This window comes from Dendropsophus ebraccatus, chromosome 6 (assembly GCF_027789765.1).
Source record: "Dendropsophus ebraccatus isolate aDenEbr1 chromosome 6, aDenEbr1.pat, whole genome shotgun sequence".
NCBI lineage: Eukaryota > Metazoa > Chordata > Amphibia > Anura > Hylidae > Dendropsophus > Dendropsophus ebraccatus.
The window spans coordinates 58,271,019-58,292,232 of NC_091459.1; the positions used below are offsets into that span (position 1 = coordinate 58,271,019).

The 21,214-nt window shown below is 45.4% G+C and overlaps 1 protein-coding gene across 1 annotated transcript in view; it reads right to left on the reverse strand.

Annotated features, from left to right (window-relative positions):
* The window catches only part of TAGAP (T cell activation RhoGTPase activating protein), a 72,288-nt gene that overhangs the window by 36,518 nt on the left and 14,556 nt on the right, over window positions 1–21,214 (reverse strand). Inside the window, exon 2 of the mRNA XM_069973761.1 lies at window positions 5,128–5,210. The gene's annotated coding sequence lies outside the window, so the exon portion shown is untranslated. The remainder of the gene's footprint in view (window positions 1–5,127; window positions 5,211–21,214) is intronic.

A 21,214-nucleotide genomic window follows, 5' to 3' on the forward strand; every position in this document is an offset into this window, starting at 1 on the left:
AACTTGTAATAGAAGGCGGAGCCGCGTCCCGACATGGTTACATCATCACACATGATGTCTGTGCCGGGTGCGTCCTGCAGGTGGAGGAGCTGCTGGGGTAATTAACAACTCTATGGTGCACTATTGAGGGGGGCTGACTATTATACAGAGCACTATAGAGGGGGGCTGACTACAATATGGGGCACTATTGAGGGGGGCTGAGTACTATATTGAACACTATTGGGGGTAATGAAAACAATTTGGGGCACTATTGAGGGGGGCTGAGTACTGTATAGAAGAACTATTGAGGGTAAGGATTTTTATATGGAGCACTATTGAAGTGGCTGACTACTATATGAGGCACTAATATGGGAGAAAAAATGGAGTAACTACTATGTGAGGGCAACTACTTTATGGGGCAGTATTAGGGGATACTGTTAAGGGTGCTAATACTGCATAACTACAGAAGGGACTTTTTATATTCAGAGAACTGTGAATGGGGAGCTTGTACATAGGTGGGTAAGAGGAGTTATAAAAGTGCAGCGTCTAAGGTGAACTATAGATATGACATGGGGACAAGTTCTGAAGACAGCCCAGTCCGTGCCTAAGGGGGCGGTACATGCGGCAGTGGCGTGGATGCTCCTCTGACAGTCAAGTGTCAAGAATGCCGTATGCACGCTTCAGTAAGTATCAAGGTTGGCTTGCGATTTTGTCCAATTTTTTTAATTTTGTCTCACTGTGTATTTGAGATTGACACCCCTGGTCTATAAGACCATTAATAAAACAGAATAGAGCCCAATGCTAAGCCCCCTACAGCTCCCACTCATATAAATTAAAAGAATAAGGAGACAAGGCTTGGCAAGCATCCAAGTTTGTGGGTAATGAATTGAAAATAATGCCACACAAGGGAGGATGGCTTCTTCCAAAATGAGACATTAACCCCTTCAAGACCAAGCCTATTTGCACCTAAAAGACCAGGCTCATTTTTCAAAATCTGACCTATCTCACTTTATGCGCTTATAGCTCAGTGATGCTTTAACGTATGCTAGCGATTCTGAGATTGTTTTTTCGTCACATATGGCACTTTATATTAGTGGCAAAATTTGGTCACTACTTTGTGTGTTTTTTGTGAAAAACATCAAAATATCATGAAAAATTTAAAAAATTAGCATTTTATGAACTTTGAAATTCTTTGCTTCTAAAAAAAGAAGGTTGTATTACATAAATTAGTTACTAAGTCACATTACCAATATGTCCTCTTTATTCTGGCTTCATTTCATAAACATATTTTACTTTTTTAGGGTGTTACGGGGCTTAGAAATTTATCAGCAAATTACCACATTTTCGTGAAAGTTTCCAAAACTGATTTTTTTAGGGACCAGTTCTTATTTTAAGTTGATTTAGGAGATTTGTATACTGGAAACCCCCATAAGTGACCCCATTTTGGAAACTAGACACCTTAAAGAATTAATCTAGGGGTATAATGAGCATTTTAACCCTACAGGGGCTGGAGGAAAGTATTCACCATTAGGCCGTAAAAAAATGAAAAATAAAAATTTTCCAATAATATATACATTTAGATTAAAGTTTCTCATTTTCAAAAGGAACATGAGAGAAAAAGCACCCCAAAATTTGTAACACGGGTTCTCTTGAGTACTACGGTACCCCATATGTGGGCGTAAACCACTGCATGGGCACACAGCGGGGCTCAGAAGGGAAGGAGCGCCAATTAGCTTTTCCATTGCATTTGCAGAGCCCCTGTAGTGTCAGCAGAGAGAAAAAAAACCATAAGTCACCCCATTTTGGAAAGTACACCCCTCAAAGAATTCATCTTCGGGTAGGATGAGCAATTTGACCCCACAGGTGTTAGAGGAAAGTATTCAAAATTAGACAGTAAAAATGAAAAACTCAAATTTTTTCCAATAATATGTTCGTTTAGTTTGAAATTTTTCAATTTCACGAGGAAAAAGAAAAAAAGTACCCCAAAATTTGTAACGCAGGTTCTCCTGAGTAAAAAGGTACCTCATATGTCGGTATAAACCACTGTATGGGCACACATCAGGGCTCAGAAGGGAAGGAGCGCCAATTAGCTTTTTCAATGCAGATTTTGCTGAAGAAGTTTCTGAGCGCCAGGTGGGTTTGCAGTGCCCCTGTAGTGCCAGCGGAGTAAAATCTCCCAATAAGTCACCCCATTTTGGAAAGTGCACCCCTCAAAGAATTCATCTTGGTGTGTGGTGAGCATTTTGACCCCACAGGTATTAGAGGAAAGTATTCAAAATTAGACAGTAAAAATGAAAAACTTGAATTTTTCCAAAAATATGTTGGTTTAGTTTGAAATTTCTAAATTTCACAAGGAACAGGAGAAAAAATGTACCCCAAAATCTGTAACGCAGGTTTTCCTGAGTACAACGGTACCCCATATGTGGGCATAAACCACTGTATGGGCACACAGCAGGGCTCAGAAGGGAAGGAGCGCCAATTTGCTGGAGCAAAACCGCAGCTAGTAACAGTTATTAGAATAGCGCAGTTACTAAAATACAATAAAAAAAATTAGATTACAGGTAATGTGGGGTGGTTACGGACAGTCTGGGGTGGTTACGGGTAATCTAGAGGTGGTTACGGGCAGTCTGAGGTGGTTACGGGCAGTCTGGGGTGGTTATGGGCAGTCTGGGGTGGTTACGGGTAATCTGGGGTGGTTACGGGCAGTCTGAGGTGGTTACGGGTAATCTGGGGTGGTTACGGATAATCTGGGGTGGATACGGTCAACATGGGGTTTTCACAGGCAACCTGCTGTGGTTACGACAACCTGGGGTGGTTACAGGCAACCTGGTGTGGTTAGAGGCAACCTGGGGTGGTTAGAGGCAACCTGGGGTGGTTACGGGCAACGTGGGGTGAATACGGACAACCTGCTGTGGTTACAGACAATCTGGTATGGTTACAGGCAACCTGCTGTGGTTACGGACAATATGGGGTGGTTGCGGACAATCTGGGGTGGTTGCGGACAATCTGGGGTGGTTACGGACAATCTGGGGTGGTTGCGGACAATCTGGGGTGGTTGCGGACAATCTGGGGTGGTTACGGACAATCTGGGGTGGTTACGGGCAACCTGGGGTGGTTACGGGCAACCTGCTGTGGTTACAGACAATCTAGGGTGGTTACAGGCAACCTGATGTGGTTACAGGCAACGTGGGGTGGTTACGGACAATCTGGGGTGGTTACGGACAATCTGGGGTGGTTACAGGCAACCTGCTGTGGTTACGGATAAACTGAAGTGCTAATAGGTAATCAGAGGTGGGTACCTGTAATCTGGCGTGGTTACGGGCAATCTAGAGGGGGTCACTGGCAATTTGGGGTGGTTAGAGGCAAGGTGCAGTGTTCAGTGGCAAGGTGCGGTGGTCAGATGCAAGGTGCAGTGGTCATAGGCGACGTGCGGTGGTCATAGGCGACGTGCGGTGGTCATAGGCGACGTGCGGTGGTCATGCGGTGGTCAAAGGCGACGTGCGGTGGTCAGAGGCGACGTGCGGTGGTCAGAGGCGACGTGCGGTGGTCAGAGGCGACGTGCGGTGGTCAGAGGCAAGGTGCGGTGGTCAGAGGCAAGGTGCGGTGGTCAGAGGCAACCTGCGGTGGTTGCGTGCAATCTGGGGGGTTACATGTAATCTGCCATGATTACGGGCAACCTGGGGTGGTTACGGGCAACCTGGGGGGGTTACAGACAATCTAGAATTGTTACGGATAGAGTGAAGTGCTTATAGCTAATTTGGGGTGGTTACAGGCAATCTGGGGTGATTACGGACAATCTGGAGGGGGTCACTGGCAACGTGCGGTGGTTACTGGCAACGTGCGGTGGTTACGGGCAACGTGCGGTGGTTACGGGCAACGTGCGGTGGTTACGGGCAACGTGCGGTGGTTACGGGCAACGTGCGGTGGTTATGGGCAACGTGCGGTGGTTACGGGCAACGTGCGGTGGTTACGGGTAATCTGGGGGGTTACGTGCAATCTGACGTGATTACGGACAACCTGGGGTGGTTATGGGCAACGTGCGGTGGTTACGGGCAACCTGCGGTGGTTACGGGTAATCTGGGGGGTTAGGGGTAATTTGGGAGTAAACTGCAATTATTACTATAATAAAAAGTGTGTGTTTTATTTTTTTGTATGTTTGTCACTTTTTGTACTTTATACATTCATGTTCACTGTATTACTATGATTACTGTGATATTTTCTATCACAGTAATCATAGTTCAGTGACAGAGACCAAATTGGTCTCTGTCACTTTAAATTTTCAGAGCTTGGCTGGTTGTGGAGCGCATGCGCACTTCATAACCAGCCAGGACACGGAAGAGGAAGGAGCTCCAGGAGCAGGTGAGTATATGGGGAAGGGGGGGGGGGGGGGGGTGACTGGGGGACGGGGGGTGACAGGGGGGGTGGGGGGCGACTTGGGGGGTGGGGGGGACATCACTTTTTATCCCCTGTCACCAATTATTCATGGTGACAGGGGATAAAAAGTGCCGGCGGCACATGGCACAAGCGATCAGCGGTATATAGTATATACCGCTGATCGCTTGTACCGGGACCCCACAGGGGGGGTCCCGATGACTGCCCCATGCTCTCCGCTACCTCCGGTGGCGGAGAGCATGGGGCTTTCATTCATTTTTCTTTTTTGATCACTGTGAACAGACATTAGCTTGTTCACAGTGATCGCGGCGGCCATCTTGGATCCGATGGCCGCCGCGGGAGGGGGGGTTAGTGACTGGGGCACTAGGGGGCTGATCTGGGGTCTGATTTTTACTTATTTCATCTCCCCCCACCGTGGATTCACGGTGGGGGGAGATGAAATACAGCGGCGGCACCGGCCCATTAGTGACCGCCGTTTCGGCGGTCACTAAGGGGTTAATGGGGGTCAGCTGCGGAATCGCAGCTGATCCTCATTATCTCCGGTGCTGTACACAGATGACAGCGGGATCGCTGTCCCTGCAGCGATCCCGTTCTCATCACAAAGCCCCTGTCAGTCAGGAACGTATATGTACATTCCTACTGCACGGGGCATGTGCAATAGGAACGTATATATACAGATGGCTGACGTGAAGGGGTTAAAGTAACAGTAAAATAATACATTAAAGTATAATTCACAACAAACAGTATCTCATGTACCTTCCTGTGGACCATGGTTTGCTGAGAGTCTTAGGAAACACAAGGGAAGGCGCTGAGCATCTTCGCTGAGCCAGTGACTTATGCTGAAAGAAAAAAAATAAAAATGAGACTGCTGCACATCTACTATATTTATATCTAATATATTTCATATAGTCAACCTACAGATTGGGGGAACCAGCAGTTATATGTATAAAATTAAAAAGGGTACTCTGGCATTAAAAAATATTTTTAACTGGTGTCAGAAAGTTATACAGATTTGTAAAAATCTCCAGTTTTCCTGTACTTATCAGTTGCTAAATGTCCTGCAGGAAACAGTGTATTCTTTCCAGTCTGACACAGTGCTCCTTGCTGCCACCACTTTCCCTGGCAGAAACTATCCAGACCAGTAGCAAATACCCATAGAAAACCTTGTCTGCTTTGGACAGTTCTGACATGGACAGAAATGGCAGCAGAGAGCACTGTGTCAGACTGGAAAGAATACACCACTTCCTGTGGGACATATGTAGGGATGCCCCGCTGGGAGGCGTGCTGGGCAGTTGCCAGATGGTAAAGTGTGACTCCAATGCAGTAGTGGTTGTTCAGGGAATAGCTCAGCCAGGTGTTATACTCTTGTTACGCCAGTGCCAGCTGGGCACACAGGAATGATGGCACACCTGCTTTTAGTTTAGTGAGGCTGGCTAAACCCTTTCCCTTGTGGTCCCCTAACCTGCTAGGCTATTTGGGGGTCTCTTGGGTGATTATCACGGTGGTCCTGAGTGGAGTCATGACCCACCCGGGCTATCTGTACCGCCACCCACAGAAAGGGGAGATGACCCAATGAAGATGAAATAACTGTAGGTGCTTGGACAAGAATCACAGAGTCCCGTTACAATAAATAAACTCTTCTTTACTGCAGGAATACTTGATACAGTGATACACAATAGCCTTTTGGCTTGATAAGATGCCTTGAACTTTAGTAACCAGATCTGTGCTAAGAGCTTGAAAGAGAGTACAGCCGTGCTGACTGAGTTGCGTGCTGAGAGCTAGAAGAAGTTCAGAGAAGTAGAGAGGAGGATGTCGAGAGAGTCCCAACCCAAAGTAGTAGTGTGATCTGCGAAGTGAACTTGAGAAGTAGAATAGCTAGAAATACCTGAAAGTAGAAAGAATACTTGTTCCTGTGTTTTGATTCTTTTGGTCTTTGCACCACCTATTGCCCACCAGTGTCGGGCAACCTGTCCTAGAGGGTAACACAAGCCACAGACCTCGTTACCTGGGTTGAGCAGAATGGCCAAGGTTTCCTGATTACACCCGTGCTGCGAGATAGAGTACTAGAGTACGTAGGCTTCTAGCAACTTTGCTCTATCCGGATTAGTTGCTATCTCTTCAGGATACTGTCCTGCTCTTTTAGAAGTGCTCTTGCTTCCCATGTGCGTATATTCACTATCACACCTCATAAGCCAGGGCCCAGCTTGACCCCTGTAGGGACTCTTCTGGCTTGCGTCCTTTCTCTACAGAATCCAGTGTAAAGACACCACACATACAGCAGCTGATAAGTACAGGATTTTTTTTTATATAACTTTCTGACACAAGATGATTTAAAATATTTTTTCCCGCCAGAGTACCCCTTTAAATGTTAAAGTGTACCCTTAAATTTATTCCAGTAATCATTTATTAATTATGAGAAAAATATTATGAGTGGCTACTGAGTTGAGATGTAAACGTTTCCACCTACCTTACATTTACCACTGCCTCTAAATAGAAACTACCAGTGACTAAGTCAACTTCTTATGTCTTTACATCGAGCTTGTCACCTACACAGTGTTCCCAGCAGTGTAGGTGGCAGCAAAATAAGTGAATAAAAGCTGCTATATGCAATTATTAGCTGTTGATGACAGGACCAACTATGTATGAACACTAGTGGAAAGGTCCTATACACGGAGAAAGGATCTGCTAAATCAGGCAGATCGCTCACTCACTGGCTGATGACTGTCTTTCAATCTGTCAAAAATTTAGCCGCTACTGTCCACACATCTCTCATTGTAATAAGAGAGGGGCGCCTGCTAGCGATGTTCAAGCAGCCCCTGCTGCACTATTATCATGCCATATAATAGGCTTGTGAAGCAATCGGCGATCTAAACCTTACAGGCCAGGACCTGTAATATGGCCTTTGGGTACATTCACACGTAGCGAGTTTGCAGCAGATTTTACGCTGTGATTGAGGCAGTGAAAACCACTGCGGTACTCAGTACCATTGGTCCTTTTTCAAAAAACATATACATGTTCACAGCTGTAGAAATTGAAAATATTTATACTCGTTTGAATATTAAGAATTTTCCATGATTTTAATGTCTACATTGTTTTTAACAGATCTCACGGGAGGTTGGTGTGTATTTAATGGTGATAGGATACACATGCAGTAGGCTTGACAAAGGGAGCATGTGCTCTTGAAATGTCACGTACCTTTCATGGATGGACTTTACTCCTACCGTGACCAGCGTCTGAATAGCCATGAGCTGAATTAGGACATATGCAATCCACTGGGTGATATATTTTCAATTTCTACAGCTGTGAACATGGATATGTTTTTTGAAAAAGAAATGAAGTATTAAGCAATGAAAAACATTCTTGGGGTGTGGTTCTTATATATTACTTGGACTGTTGCATGGGCTGAGGAGCGGCCCAATTGATCACACATGGAAACCCAGTTGGATAGGATCCTATTCACATTACTTCCACACGGCATATTAGCAGAAGAAAAAGAGGACAATGTGTGTGTGCATCTCTTTGCATGGATAACCACAATGATGTCCCTGTATCCTACAATGTACATGGATGATTGGTGGTTATTCTTCAGTATTAGGCTATGTTCCCACACAGTATTTTTGCTCAGTATTTTTCAACCAAAAACAGAAGTGGATTAAAAACACAGAAAGGCTATGTTCACTATGTTAAATTTTATTGGATGTTTTTTTTAAAACAATCAGCTGTTCCTCAATTACATGGTAATAGTGCGTTTAGAAAGAGAGATTTATCTAACAGATATTTGAAGCCAAAGCCAGGAATGGATTTGAAAAGGGGATAGATCCTAATCTTTCCTTAATGACCTATTCCCTGTTTATAGTCTGTTCCTGGCTTTGACTCCAAAGATCTGTCAGATAAATCTCTCTGTGTAAACGCACCCTAACAGTCTATAACCTACAGACAATGACAGAAATTTACCATTGCCCTAAAAAGTGCCACGCAGGAAATGTCACCAACTAGGAAATTAAAGACATGTCCAAATGTAAAAAGTGATTCTCAGCTTTACAGTCCCATTTATTCCGAAGAAAACAGTGGCAAAAGCCAATTCTAAGAGGATTTGAGCAGCATTTACTGAAACTGTTTCTTCACTGGGGCAACAAGTTAATTTCCTCCCCCTGGTGTGCCCGGTGGAGCGTGAGGCTTTTCTCATCTTACAACCTCTACTCTGTCACCAATGAATATGTCAACAATGGTGCCATTGACTGCCCGCATATAAACAATAGGACCACCGAGCCAAATAAAGCTGTTGCTCTGATTTCACACAACTTAGAAATTTTCTGTAATTACTCTGTGAAAGTTAATAACCATGAAAGGAGCATGCTGTGGTCTCCAGTCCTCAGGTCTCTATATCCTCCAGAACCTGCTGATCACAGTAGTGTGTGCCTAGACTGAAGATTACCTACAAGTTCATTGTGTCACAGAGCTACCAGCCTACAATATGTTGATACCAGGTTAACCAGACAAATAAAACATCCCCTAGTAGAAATGTAAGGCTATCTTTGGATAAATTTATGGTTTAATTTTGGATAAAGCCCTTGGGAGGAGAAGGCCCTCGCTTTAGTCTCGGGTAGGTTATGTCGTGATATTGGTACTATGTAAGGTGGTTTATGGATTTTATAACAATATGATGTAATTTAGAAAAAGAGCTCACGTTGCCACTTGTTGTGGGCGCTTGCCTTATACTGTACTTGTGTTTTTTTTGTTTTTTTTCTTCTTCCTTTTCTTATTGGGGGGGGGGGGGGGTTCTGTTGTATGACAATCTTGTATTTCATTATGATTCTTTTTTTGGGGGGGGGGAATACAGAAAAATGTAAATAAAGATTTATAAAAAAAATGATATCTTTGGATGCTTTTATAAAACAGAATGGATTATTATAATTACTATTATTATTATCGTTAGGACACAAGCAGTTCTAGTAGTTAGCATTGTTAAAGCAGTTATCTAGTGCTACAAAAACATGGCAACTTTCTTTCAGAGACAGCCCCACTCTTGTCTTCAGCTTGGGAGGAGTTTTGCTGCTTAGTTCCATTAAAGTCAATGAAGCTTAATTGCAAACCGCACCTGGAGAACTGGAGACAAGAGTTGTGTTGTCTCTGAAAGAAAGTGGCCATGTTTTTGTAGCGCTGGATAACCCCTTTAAAGGGGTTATCCAGCGCTACAAAAACATTGCCACTTTCCCCCTACTGTTGTCTCCAGTTTGGGTGGGGTTTTGAAACTCAGTTCCTTTAAAGTAAATGGAGCTTAATTACATACCACACCAGAACTGGAGACAACAGTAGGGGGAAAAGTGGCTATGTTTTTGTAGCGTTGGATAACCCCTTTAGGCACTTTGCTCACAGCTTGGGATCCAACCAAAGGTACCCTCTGCATAGGCTTTGCATGCTCTCTTTTAGTTTGCAAGGATTTCTTCTAGGTACTTCAGTTTTCTAGAGTGCTCCAAAGATATTCTTATAAGTAGCGTTGAGCAGACTTGCTGAACTGTACCTGAACACTCAGCATTTGACTTCCGGTGGCTGGAGTTGTATGCAGTCTTTGGAGTACTGGAAAACATGGTCATAGCCATAAGCCATAGGCTCTATTCATGTTTCCTTGGCAGCCCTAGGGTGGCACCCAACTGCTCCAGCTGCCAGGATCCAAAGGCTGAGCATTTGGGTTTGGAGAACGCTGACAAACCAAAACAGTTCAGCAAGTCCGGTCATCATTACTTATAAGTAAACTGGTTAAGATGTCCTAAAATGGAATTGTGAAGGTCTATTGGGAACAGACATTGAAAACAATAGGATGTTGATGGTTGGTCTCCTGGGCGCCAACACCCTGCACCTCAGCAGATCATGTGTTTCAGAGAGTGGAGACAAAAGTAGTTGTCATGTACTTACTTTACTCACCTCAATAGGAGCTAAGGCTGCAGTAACATGACAACTCCACTACACCAAGTATGGAGCCAACTGCTTCTGGCTCTGTTCTCAAGCTACTGTGAGCACAGGGCCGTTTCTAGAGGCGGGCGGGCCGGGAGGCCGCACGGGGTGCCGACAGCTAGGGGGTGCTGGTGGGCCCCCCCAGACTCCACTTAGCTGCGCGCACCCCCGGCCGGCCGACCGCCTGCTAGCTCGCTCGCCCCATCACCTTCTCCTCTGAACAGTCACCTCCCGTAGCTCCGCCCCCGGACCGTGTGGACCTCCGCCTCCGAACTGGCCGTAGCTCCGCCCCCGGACTGCCTGGACCTCCGTCTCCGGACCGCCCTTAGCTCCGCCCCGGACCTCCCATAGCTCCGCCCCCAGACCGCTCCAACCCAGCCGAACACTGTGCACCTGCAGACATCTCTCTCCAGCAGCACAATGACGTCATTTCACTGCGTTTGCTGGAGAGAGACGTGTGCAGGGGCGGCAGCGGCCTGCTCCTCGCAGGCTGGAGAAGAAGAGGAGAGAGGGACCTCTATGCCAGAATAAGGTGAGTATAATGTTGTTTTATTTGTGTGTGTGTGTTTGGCAATGCAGGGGGAGCAGAGGGGATTATTACTATTTGGGGGGGAAGGGCAGCACAGGGAGGGGTATGACAATGGGGACAGCAGAGGGGGGATTATTACAATGGGGACAGCAGAGGGGGGATTACAGGGGCTGGTCACCCAGCTTTCCCAGCATCCTGTATGTCAGTGTAATGGAGGTCACACAGCTCTCCCAGCATCCTGTATGTCAGTGTGATGGAGGTCACACAGCTCTCCCAGCATCCTGTATGTCAGTGTGATGGAGGTCATCCAGCTCTCCCAGCATCCTGTATGTCAGTGTGATGGAGGTCATCCAGCTCTCCCAGTATCCTGTATGTCAGTGTAATGGAGGTCACACAGCTCTCCCAGCATCCTGTATGTCAGTGTGATGGAGGTCATCCAGCTCTCCCAGTATCCTGTATGTCAGTGTAATGGAGGTCACACCTTGCAGACTTTACTGCACCAAGCAGCAGAATTACTATAGTTTCGGAGCCTATAGGAGGGAAAAGGGAAGGAAGTTGCTGGATAAGTGCGGAGCCTGAGATGTCTGTCTGGCAGGTTCTGAGGAGACGAATTGTAGCTGCAAGAAATCATCATGGTGGTCCGGTTGGAGAGGAAAAGGAAAAGGGTGCCACAGATTAAAGAAAACAGCACCTGTGAGTCCCTGTATGATGATTTTGTATTCGGTTGAACATTATCTCATAGGGGTGCAACACTGCTGTATGCCATAATACACACACTGCTTCTTTTATCTAGATTCACCCTGTTTCCAAAATGATCTAGAAACTGCACTGTGTGAGCACCCAACCAATCAGTTAGTCCAGAACAGTAGCCAATCCCCATAGAAGTTCTTGTCATGGACAGAGGTGGCAGCAGAGAGCGCTGTGTCAGACACCACTTCCTGCAGGACATACAGCAGCTGATAAGTACTTGAGTTTTTATTTTTATATTATAAGTAATTTCAAAATCCATATAACTTTCTAACACCACTTCATTTTAAAACATTTATTTTTCTCTGAAGTTCTCCTTTAAACCAAAGTCGCCTCACATAAGGTATTTATTACATCTTAGGAAAGCTGCAGGGTAGACAAACTTGCAATCTCTCTTTAAGAAGAATCAAAGGAAAAAGCACAGGCACAACAAAAAGAAAAAAGTTTAGACTCCAGTGAATTTATATTGGTAGCTCAATGACTATTGCAAATATCTAGATCAAGAAGCTAATGCTAAACCAACCATATTCATTTACTAAATTCAAAAAGAAAGATGCCAACTTCTAGTGAAAAAAAAAAACATATTGTAAATCTTTGCAGTAACAGATGATCTCATCCCAGATATTATACTGGTCTCTAAAGAAGACTCTTAAAGGGAATCTGGCACTATGGGTATGCTGCCTTAAAGGAGAAGTCCGGCCAAAATAATTTTTTTATATGTTATTACTTATGAAAAGTTATACAATTTTCTAATGTACATTAATTATAAGGAATTGCTCATATACTGCTATTTTCCTTAATTTAGTGTATCAGGAAGTGTTAGAATTCTCTCAGAACCAGTGACGTCACGACGAAAGGTGTAATTCCTATGGAGTGTCCAGCAGGTGGCGCTCTTTATATAGAAGTCAATGAGTACCATTGACTTCTATATATAGTGCGCCCCTGCTGGGCACTCCATAGGAATTACAGTGTATGTAATGTAATGTTATGCACTGTACTTTTGGGGACTTCATGAACACATTTCTAGAATACTTTGGGGAGCAAGTGTCCTTGCTCCCCAAAGTATCCCATAAATGTATTCAATGAATAGATTTGCAGGGCACCGAGCAGGGAGGGAGAGGAGTGCCATCTACCTCCCCCCTCCCTGCTCGATGCTGGGCACATATACAAAGTACTATTTCCCCATTATCTGCAGATAATGGGGAAGTAGTACCTGTGCTATCCCTATCACCGCCGCCGCTCACACAGGGGCTGCCTCTGACTCCCACCCGCCCGCGCCGCTACTCACTATCCAGCCGGCCGCTCACTCCCACCCGCCCGCGCCGCTACACACTATCCGGCCGGCCGCGCCGCTCCTCACTATCCCTGACTCCCGCCCACACGCCCCGTTCCTCACCGCTCCTCAGACTATCTGGCCGCCGCTCTCTGCTCATGCATGCCGGCCGCGTCAGCCCGCCCCCACCCCGGCCGGGGACACCAGGAAGTGCCGTGCTCCCAGCCGGGGTGAGGGCGGGCTGACGCAGCTGGCATGCATGAGCAGAGAGCGTCGGCCAGATAGTGTGAGTAGCGGTGAGGAACGGGACGTGCAGACGGGAGTCAGGGATAGTGAGGAGCGGCGCGGCCGGCCGGATAGTGAGTAACGGCGCGGGCGGGTGGGAGTGAGCGGCAGTCAGAGGCAGCCCCTGTGTGAGCGGCAGTGATAGGCATAGCACAGGTACTACTCCCACATTATCTGCAGATAATGGGGGAGTAGTACTTTGTATATGTGCCCAGCACAGAGCAGGGAGGGGGGAGGTAGATGGCACTCCTCTCCCTCCCTGCTCGGTGCCCTGCAAATCTTTTCATTGAATACATTTATGGGATACTGTGTCCTTGCTCCCCAAAGTATTCTATAAATGTATTCATGAAGTCCCCAAAAGTACAGTGCATAACATTACATTACATACACTGTAATTCCTATGGAGTGTCCAGCAGGGGCGCACTATATATAGAAGTCAATGGTACTCATTGACTTCTATATAAAGAGTGCCACCTGCTGGACACTCCATCGAAATTACACCTTTCGTTGTGACGTCACTGGTTCTGAGAGAATTCTAACACTTCCTGATACACTAAATTAAGGGAAATAGCAGTATATGAGCGTTTCCCATAATTAATGTACATTAGAAAATTGTATAACTTTTCATAAGTAATAACATATAAAAAAATAATTTTGGCCGGACTTCTCCTTTAAATGAGGACAGCATAAACTAGTGACAGAAATGCTGAACAGATCGCTGTTGTTCTCCTGAAATGCTGCACCCCCTGCCTTTAAGCTGCTGACTGACTGAGAACTGTCTGTCCATACACAGTATATATACCGAAAAGCTTCAGGAGACTGGACCTGGATACAAGTAAGTATAGCATGTCATAAAGCATGAGAACTAAAAAAATATAATATTTGTAAATTACAAACTTGCATTATATCACATCCCCTGTGGATTTATTTATTTATTTGATAGGAGAATAGATGCAATTGGGAGACTAATCCCTTACTCCATCATTAAAGGAGAAATCCAGGAGGAGGAGCATGAGGCGGGGCTGAAGTCCGCTTCTGCTCCTGGACCTTGGCGTTTTGTCGCGGGACCCATGTGTGAAGCCAGGACATGATCGTTGTGGGCTATGAGCGTGTTCAGCAGATGACCTAGAATCCTGCCTGGTCGGTTGGACGTGCGCTGGCGTGGTTGCCCTGAGGGATCTCTGCTAGAAAGGAGAGGAACTTGGCGTCCCACGTGTCTTCAGGTCTCTGAGGCTGACCGGCTCTGGGAAAGAGTGTTTGCTACAGGGCGAAGTGCGAGGAGGAGGATCACTGCGCAGAGGGATCGGGAGCCGTGGTGCACAGGTCTGCAGCCCGGAAGAAGGAGCTGAGAGGAGGCGGGTAGCTCGGGGTGAATCACTCTGGGCTTGCCTACCCCTGGGAAGTCAGCATTCAGGAGGAGGGCTGGAGTACTCTGCCTGGCATTGGTGTGAGCTGTGTCGGGCAGGGACTGGCCTTCTTCCCAACAATTTCCTTTGTTGGCCGCTGTGGGCAGTGGTGACAGTGCTGCCAGGTCTCCGGAATCTCCCGCCAGATCCCCGCTAGAAGGAGGGTAACACTTTTTCTGTTTGTGACTGTAGCCAGTGCACCATTGCGCAGAGCTCACTTTATTTGGAGCTTATCGCTGTTGTATTGTGTCTCAGTGAATTGCCCTTAAGGTGACTGTTCGGTTGGCAATGGTATTATTAATCCGTGTGACATTATCTTATTGCTTACCCGTGTGATTCCAACTGGACACTAAGATCAGCGTCTGCCGTTATGATGATTTGAGAGGGCTATCCTGGAATAGGGTGACTAACATTATTACCTAACTCCATTCTAATATTGCCAGGGTGTCATCTCATTATAATAACTAACATCATTCTGATATTGCCTGGATCTCGCTTCCACACAGGGACTAATATCATTCTGATACTGCCTGGATCTCTCTCCCTTACAGGGACTAATACCACTTTGATATTGCCTGGACTGGACCTTTTTTTTTTTTTTTTTTTTTCTTCCTTAAAGGGAACCAATCACGCCGAAATTGCCCCCATTGATAAGGAAGCGTGCTGGTACATCAGCCAGCACGCTTCCCAAACATCCCCCTGTCCCCTCCGCCCCCTCTTTTGTTAGCCCGTAATCTTACTTTTGTGATGTCCCGCGCCGTATGCTAATCAGCCCCAAGTAGTCAAGGTGGGCTGAACTAGTCAAGGTGGGCTGTACTAGTCACGGTCCTGGGCGCTGTAATCACGCCCAGAGGGGCGTGATTCAAAGACCTTTGCTCCGCCGACGTCATCTCTGGCCCGCGCTCACGTCGGCGGCGCGCCGCGTCTTTCGCATGCCGCCCATGCGCAGTACGGCGGGAGAAGACGCTGACGTACTGCGCGTGCGCGGCGTGCGGAACACGTCGGCGGCGCTTGCGTTCCAATGCCGACGTCTTCCACACGCCGCGCACGCGCAGTACGTCAGCGTCTTCTCCCGCTGTACTGCGCATGCGAAAGACGCGGCGCGACGACGACGTGAGCGCGGGCCAGAGATGACGTTGGCGGAGCGAAGGTCTTTGAATCACGCCCCTCTGGGCGTGATTACAGCGCCCAGGACCGTGACTAGTACAGCCCACCTTGACTAGTTCAGCCCACCTTGACTACTTGGGGCTGATTAGCATACGGCGCGGGACATCACAAAAGTAAGATTACGGGCTAACAAAAGAGGGGACAGAGGGGACAGGGGGATGTTTGGGAAGCGCGCTGGCTGATGTACCAGCACGCTTCCTTATCAATGGGGGCAATTTCGGCATGATTGGTTCCCTTTAAAGGGTCTAATTCCATTCTGATATTGCTTGGATCTCTCTTCCCCACAGGGACTAATACCACTCTGATATTGCTGGGAGGGGTTAATACCATATTGATACTGCCTGGATCTCTCTTCCTTTACAGGGACTAACACCATTCGGATATTGCTTGGATCTCTCTCTCCTACAGGGACTAATCTCACTCCCTCACAGTGTCTAATACCACTAATATCATTGTTTCTAAAATATGCCTCCTAAAGTGAGCAAGAAAGCGGCCGCCCGTATGGAAAAAATGTTTGGTTCACCAGTAGGGGGTACCAAAGGGAAAGCGGGCATGAAGAGTGGAAATGAAAGTGGGCAAGATGGCATAGAGAAATCTATGGTAGTGGAGAAAGATGAACATGACCCGCCTGCGTGGCTTAGTGATGTTTTGGCAGGGATAAATAAATGTAACAGTGCCATTGAAAACAGAGGAAAATAATAACTATATTGGGGCACAGAAGGCCTAACTACAGAGTGACCTCAATACTATTGGGGAAGCACAGGGAGGGTCTATCTTCTATAAGGATGAACACGGGGGGATAATCTACTATGTTAGGATATAGATGGTGGGCTTTTTACAATATGAGAGCATAGAGGACCCTGCAAACTATAGAGGGCTAAAATTGGGTCTAAATACTACATGGGAGGCATAAATTGGCTCTCTCATATACCTGTACACCATGATTATCAGGGCTGATTTCTCCTACATTTTTTCATGTATTGTTTCTATGGATTTATAGTAATTATTCCTTTAGTTATGTTGCAGTCTGGCTTTTTTTGTATACAATTTATTTAAAAATAGTTGCCTTGAACTGCATGGGACAATTTTATTATTACCCAGCATTTGTACTATACATTTACTCTATTTGTACTCCTTTGGGTGTTGCTAATTGGTCATTGAGCATCAGCTATGGTGTAATTGAAGGTCTCACAGTTCAGGTGGGGTCAGTAGGGACAGAGGTTTCACTGATAAGATCAGACCTTATTAAGATCAGGGAAAGGATAGATGAGTCTGAACAGCGAATAAGTGATCTGGAAGACGACATGAAAAAAGTAAAAAAAAGAGTTGGGCGAATTGTTAGTGGAAAACCGCTCCCTTAGGGGAAAAATGATTGATAGCGAAGATAGAGCCCGACGTTGCAATGTGAGAATTGTGGGGATTCCGGAGGGGTCCGAAGGAAGGGACACTGTGAAATTTGTTCAAGATTGGTTGGGGGAGGTGGTAGGGAGGGATAAACTGTCTCCATTTTTCTGTTTGGAAAGGGCACACAGGGTCTCATCCAGATCGCCCCCTCCGGGCAATCGCCCTAGAGCAATAATCATCAAGTTGTTGTGTTATCGTGACAGGGATCTGATCCTTAGGAGAGGGAGGGAGATAGGGGAGATAAAATATAATAATGTGAAAGTGTTTTTGTTTCCTGATTATGCTGCTGATACTCAAAGGAAGCTGGCTTCCTTTTTTCAGGTTAAAAAACGGTTGCAGGGTAAAAATGTCAAGTATGCTTTATTGTTTCCAGCTAAATTAAGGGTGATCTATGAGGAAAAATCCTGGTTCTTTGAGTCCTCGGAGGAGGCTTCTTTATGGTTAGAATCTAAGGGTCTGTGAGGTAATGGTATATTTGTATTTGATTCGCCAGGGTCCGATAGGGGCTACGCTCACGTAGAGAGGCTTCTGGATAGGTGATGTCCAGGGTCAAATAGGGGGAGGGGGGGTGGGGGTTTGGGAGGGGGTGATGGTGGAGGGAGAGGGGGGGGGGGAGTGGGAGGAGGGATGGTAAGGGAGGTGGGAGGAGGATGGAGGACCTGTGGTTGTTAGTAGGTTTTGGAATTATTTATTTATGTTCTTCCCTGTTCCAGGGCATAAGGTTTTTTTTGGGAGGTATGAGATTTTTTTTTCGTCTCAATGCAGGTAAAACTTTTGGTTTGGAATATTCGAGGGGTAGCAGATAAAGTGAAAAGGTTGGCCGTGATGAATGTTATTAAAAATTATTTGCCATGCGTGGTGTGCCTGGTGGAAACTCATCTGGTTAAAGAAAAAGTTGGTTCTATGGGCAGGAGTTGGTGGTCCAGTCAGTTTCATTCTGTTTTCTCAGGTTATGCACGGGGGGTGTCAGTATTAATTCATAAAAGTATGGACTGGGAACTCTTGGATCAGAAAATTGACGGTGAGGGGCGCTTTGTGTTCCTCTATGGTAAATTGGGGTCTATTAAGTGCATCCTGGCTTTTATTTATATTCCCCCTCGCTTCAATGCAGAAGTTCTCAGAATACTTTTCTCTTATAGTCAGAGTAAGGCAGAATGTCCTTTACTTGTGATGGGTGACCTCAATGCTGTGATGGATGAGGGCATGGATAGGTTGAGGGCTTCAGGGGGTGGGGGTCCCCCAAGTGGTTTCCCCCTTCCTGGAATCCTCAAGGAAATAGGGTTGAGGGATTTATGGAGGGAAATGTACCCAGACAAAAGATCTTTTTCCTGTTGGAACAAAACATCTAACACCATGTCAAGAATTGACACGGTGTTCGTGAATAACCTTATGGCACCGTTGGTTAAGGATATAAAATACATGAAGAGATGTTTGTCAGATCATGCACCGGTTTTGTTAGAGATGCACTGTTCAAGGGAGGGGAGAGGGCGTACAGTACGTATAAATGCACATTGGATTAATCTTATTCACGATAAAAATAAAGTTAAAGAGGATATTAAGTCTATATGGGAAATTAACTTGGGCACTTCATCGATAAATGTGGTGTGGGACACGATAAAAGCGGTTATAAGGGGAAAATATTATGGCTTAATTAGTGGTATGAAGAAAGGATTTCGTAAATTAGAAAAAGATTTGTTTTCCAAAGTAGAGGATATTGAGGAAAGGTATAAGTTGGCACCTACTCACGAGTTGAAGGAGGATTAAGTTAAGGCACAGGGGGAGTTAGAAATTTATTTAACTGAGAAAGCTCAGAATCAATTAGCACTTAGGGGGGAGTCAGGGACACCAAATAGAGGCTTGATTTCACTTATTAAAAACCAACAGGAGAAAAGGGACATTGCCGCGATTAGATGTAGGGATGGAAGGGTTACCAATCAGACGGAAATAATCCTAGAGAAGTTTACAGTGTTCTATGCTAATTTATATACGTCAGAATCTAGTTACTCAAAAGACGAGTTGAAAGTTTATTTAGATAATATTAGTTTTCCTAGGGTCAATGATCTGCAGAGAGGTGAGCTGGATGCGCCTATCACGACCACTGACTTAAATAGGGCATTATACTAGATATATTAGGAGATTGTATGAGAACATGCAATTGGCGGAGAAGGGAGGGTCCCACTCCATCCTATCATTGGACACTATTAAGGCGTTTGACAGGGTGGAGTGGGACTATCTGTGGGAAGTTTTGAGGCGATTTGGGGTTGGGGATAGATTTATTGGCTTGGTACGTTTACTATATTCAGGGGTAAGGGCCTCAGTAATGGCATTTGGTCGGAACCTTTTATGCTTAGTAGAGGGACAAGGCAGGGTTGTCCTCTATCTCCGCTCCTCTTGGCCCTTGCTGTGAAGCCCCTTGCAATGAAGATCAGAGGAGAATTGAGCATTGAAGGGTTTGGTTTAAGAGAAGAGGCAGACAAAATCTCCCTATACGCGGATGATTTGCTGCTATTTCTTAAAGATCCGGATAAATCCATACCAGTGGTTATGAGTTTGGTGGAGGAAGTAGGTAAATTCTCAGGTTTAAAAATTAATTGGTTAAAATCTGTGTTAATGCCGTTGGAACAGGGAAGTAACTTATTGTTTCCGTTGTTACGGGTGTTGGGGGAGGGAGGGAGTTTTTCTTATTTGTGGATAAATGTCTCAAGGAAACGGAAGATTTTCATAATCTTCTATTGTTTGTTGGTGATTTGTAATTTGTAAATTGTGAATTATTTTTGTGAATTTGAAAAAAAAAAAAAAAAAAAGTCCAGCGAAAATTTTTACAAAAGTATTGTATTGCCCACAAAAGTTATACGATTCACCAATATAGACTTATTATGGGAAATGCACATAAAGTGCTTTTTTCCCTGCACTTACTACTGCATCAAGGCTTCACTTTCTGGATACCATGGTGATGTCACGACCCGACTCCCAGAGCTGTGCGGGCTGTGGCTGCTGGAGAGGATGATGGCAGGGGGATGCTCAGTGTCCCTCCAGTGCCCTGTGTCCCTCAGTGTCCCCCTGCCATCATCCTCTCCAACAGCCACAGCCCGCACAGCTCTGGGAGTAGGGTCGTGACATCACCATGTTATCCAGGAAGTGAAGCCTTGATGCAGTAGTAAGTGCAGGGGGAAAAAGCACTTTATGTGCATTTCCTATAATAAGTGTACAGTATATTGGTGAATCGTATAACTTTCAAAGGCAATACAATACTTTTGTAAAAAATTTCGCTGGACTTCTCCTTTATATTGTAGACAAATTCCAGTACTGTAAAATGAACACTTTATACACAGAATAAACAGTGGGTTAATAAGTATGCAAGGTTGAAGATCCTTCTAAACCTTAGGAATTTAGAACCACCTGACTGAATTATTTATACTTCACTGAAAGGATGGATGAGTGCAAACTGACTAAGATTCTGTCATGAGACTTCTGAAAAATAACAGACTTACAATACAGTGTAAAAGTAATCAGCATGAACAATGGGAATCACATGTCTCATTGCTGTAGCTCTAAATATCAATCAAAAAAGTTAGACTCCATCAGCAGGTTTATGCTGTCCTATCCCAGGGCAGCATATACTAGTCACAGAGAAACTAAACAGAAATAATGTATCATTTACATTGTTCTGTGCAGCTGAATCTGAGATATCCTCCTTAATAACAAGGACAATAAGTAGTCCTCTCCATTATGTGCATGAGCCCAGCAATCCTCAATATTCATGAGAAGATAAAAAACTCCGCCCACCAGCTGCTGATTGGCAGTTATCTATCTATGCTCTATAGGCAGCTGTCAATCGGCAGCTGTCAATCAGCAGCTGGAGGGCGGAGGGAGGGCTGATCCACGTCTATTCAAAACAAAGAAGTCAGGTGCCGATGCAGAGATCCCCAGGGGGCCCGGAGATAGGAACCACCACAATTTGATGTTTGTCCCCTATGCTGTGACAAGTATTTTTAAATCGGATAACCCCTTTAAGGCATATCTTTTTTGTTTTGTTTTTAATTTTCAAGTGTATAAGATACAGTGGGGAAAAAAAGCATT